Source organism: Mauremys reevesii, linkage group 14 (assembly GCF_016161935.1).
Source record: "Mauremys reevesii isolate NIE-2019 linkage group 14, ASM1616193v1, whole genome shotgun sequence".
NCBI lineage: Eukaryota > Metazoa > Chordata > Testudines > Geoemydidae > Mauremys > Mauremys reevesii.
In genome coordinates this window covers 13,987,012-13,990,291 of record NC_052636.1, presented here as the reverse complement: position 1 = coordinate 13,990,291, position 3,280 = coordinate 13,987,012, and the positions used below count along the sequence as shown (strand labels likewise).

The following is a 3,280-nucleotide window of genomic DNA, read 5'->3' as shown; positions in this document are numbered from 1 at the left end:
GGGGGGGTCACCCCAGGAAATCCCGGGGGCCCGGAGTGTCTGATCTCCATGGGGGTAGGATTGGGGGGCTGACCCCCCCCTTTAATTCCTTACTGGGCAATCCAAGGGGGGCAGGAACATGGGGGGGACATGGTTCATGACCCCCAAAAAACAGGGCCCCCATTTTAATTCTTTGTAGATACATTTAGACTACCTAGCTGGGGGGGGGGGCACATTGCTGCCATTGCCCCACCCCCCCACCCCCCCGGCATGATACAGCCAGGACTGCGAGCGGCCTTTCCATACCTTAGTTGAAGCCTTTTTCTGCCGGCGCTCGGAGCTGTTCGTTCTGTTAGGTGGCAGTTGACACTCCCCCACCCGGCGATGTGAGAGCAGATTTTAAGCAGCGTAGAAAATCTCTCGGGGGGGGGGGGTGGAAGGTTATAGGGGACGCCTGATTGCTCGGGGCTTTTAATGAAACTTCCTTTAGCGCTGTTTGACCGGGGGGGGAAGCCTCGGTCGCAACCCGGTTCCACCCACCAACGCCAGGGGGCGAATGACCGATTGTAAATACCCCCCCCCCCCGATTGTTTTTTTTGTGTGTCTCTCAAGCTTGACTTCCCTGCGTGGAGGGAGAAAGAACTGTACCTTTGTGAAGGGAAATAAAGGTTTTAGTAATTTTGATCGACGTGTGTTTGTGTCGGCGAGAATCGAGCAGGGGGTGTGGGGTGGGCAAACGCAAGTGGGTGCGAGAACCCAGGAGTCCTGGCTCCCAGCCCCCCTGTTCTAACCACGAGCCCCCACTCCCCTCCCAGAGCTGGGGAGAGAACCCAGGAGTCCTGGCTCCCATGCTCTAACCACTAGACCACACTCCCCTCCCCCAGCTGGAGAACCCAGGAGTCCTGGCTCTCAGCGACCCCCCTGCGTGTGTCAGGAATGAGTTCTGTGCCTATAGCCCCTCACGCCTGCACTCCCTGCCTCAGTTTCCCCAGGGGTAACCGCAGAAGCCTCCCCCCCCACACCACCCTTCTGCAGCGGGAGCTGAAAGGGGCCTTGGCCCTTCAAAAGAAAAGGACTCGCCCAGCTGCATGGGCCAGGAATCGAACCCGGGACAAGGGCTTCGGGGGCAGCTCTGCTCACGGCTGGCAGGCGGTGGGCACCGGTGTGGCCTGGGGCCGAAAACTGGATCCCTGGGGGGGCCAAGCCGGCTCCCCCTGTCCCTGGAGAGATGGGGGAGCTGCGCCTTAAACTGCTCAGTGTGGCTCCTGTGGGGGCTGGCTTGAGAGCAGGGGGATGTGTGGGGCTGAGAGATTGGGGGGCAGGGGAAAAGTGGGGGAGGGTCTTTCCTGACACCAAAAAAAAAAAAAAAATCAGGACTCCTGGGTTCTGTCCCTGGCTCTGGGAGGGGAGTGGGGGCTGGTGGGTTAGAGCAGGGGGGCTGGGAGCCAGGACTCCTGGGTTCTTTCCCTGGCTCTGGGAGGGGAGTGGGGGCTGGTGGGTTAGAGCAGGGGGGGCTGGGAGCCAGGACTCCTGGGTTCTCTCCCCGGTTCTGGGAGGGGAGTGGGTTGGAACTGGGCCTCCTGGGTTTCGTGCCTAACATGGAGGCTTTGGGGGAAGTGCCTTTGTTGGGTTGTGCCTCGGTTTCCCCACCTGGAAACTGAGGCGGAGGCAGAGTTCAGGCAGGGCCTGGCACAGGCAGGGCCCGGTTGTGGACGAGCCCTCGGGGTCCCACCCATCCTTGAACCGTCTGCGAGGGAAGGAAGAGAGAATCCCCTGCGGATTTCACGCCAACACCCGCCGAGGTGGCTGCGTCTCAGCGCCGGGCGAGGGGTCCCTGGGTCACCGGCCGCCCTGCCCAAGAGGTGGCCGCATCTCAGCGCCAGGTGAGGGGTCCCTGGGTCACTGGCTGCCCTGCCCCAGAGGTGGCCGCATCTCAGCGCTGGGCGAGGGGTCCCTGGGTAACCGGCCGCCCTGCCCCAGAGGTGGGCGCATCTCAGCGCCGGGCGAGGGGTCCCCGGGTAACCGGCCGCCCCGCCCCAGAGGTGGCCGCATGTTAGCTTCATGCAGCTATAGCCGAAAGCGGCGGTGAGCTGGGTTTATACCAGTGGGGGTACGTGTGCCCCTGGGGTACACCGAGGTCTTCCGGGGGGTCACCCAACGCCTAATTTACACTGCTCCAGCTCCTTCCCCCCCAAGTGTCTGGCCACAAGCTGTAGCGCATGGGTGTTGTTTCATACACGGGGGGGTTACGATGGGTTTGGTTGGACATTGCCGGGGGCACAGAAGCCACATCAGCTTCCCGAGGAGGGGACAGCAGCCCTGCTGGTTGGAGCGGTGCCAGTTTACATGGGCCGGGAATCCGGATTGGCTCCAGATCCGGCTTGGCACCTTTGGAGCCGGCTGGAGGCTTTTTGTGCCTCTTCCTGACCCATGGGCAGCCCCCGGCGGCAGAGGCAGGCGCCGGTGGTAGCGTGGCCGAGCGGTCTAAGGCGCTGGATTTAGGCTCCAGTCTCTCCGGGGACGTGGGTTCGAATCCCACCGCTGCCACGAGGGAGCTCGTGTTTTGGGGGCGCGTTTTAGCGCCGTCACTGGCAGGAAGCGGCGGGGGAGGGGGGACCCGGTGGCTCCTCCCAGGGAGAGGAGCGGGCGCTGAGCCGGTGGCGGAGCCGGGAGCGGCGCTGCCTGCGGAGTAGGAGACTCCGGTTCGGTTCCCGCCCAGGCCAAGTTGGGGTTTTTACAGATTATTTTAACCCCTTCGCCACTATAGGATCCTTCCCCCCCCATGGCTCGATCCCGACCCCCTGCCGCCCCCCAGCTCTGCTGGTGCCCCTCCCGACCCATAGCCCCTCCCCCCCAGCTCTGCCGGTGCCCCTCACTCCCGACCCACAGCCCCTGCCAGCCCAGCCCTGCCCCCCCCAGCTCTGCCAGTGCCCCTCACTCCCGACCCATAACCCCTGCCCCTCCAGCTCTGCCAGTGCCCCTCCCTCTGACCCATAGCCCCTGCCTCCGAGCTTTGCCAGTGCCCCTCACTCCTGACCCATAGCCCCTGCCCTCCCCGCTCTGCCAGTGCCCCTCACTCCCGACCCGCAGCCCCCTGCCCCCCCCCAGCTCTGCCGGTGCCCCTCACTCCCAACCCACAGCCCCTGCCAGCCCAGCCCCCAGCTCTGCCAGTGCCCCTCACTTGCGACCCGCAGCCCCCTGCCTCCGAGCTTTGCCAGTGCCCCTCACTCCTGACCCATAACCCCTGCACCCCCAGCTCTGCCGGTGCCCCTCCCTCTGACCCATAACCCCTGCCCCCCAG

At 64.5% G+C, this 3,280-nt stretch overlaps 1 non-coding gene across 1 annotated transcript; it reads left to right on the top strand.

The window, feature by feature from the left end:
* The first annotated feature begins 2,444 nt into the window (after positions 1–2,444).
* Positions 2,445–2,526, top strand: TRNAL-UAG. Its single transcript has one exon. It is a non-coding gene; the product is annotated as a tRNA-Leu (tRNA).
* The last annotated feature ends 754 nt before the right edge of the window (positions 2,527–3,280 follow it).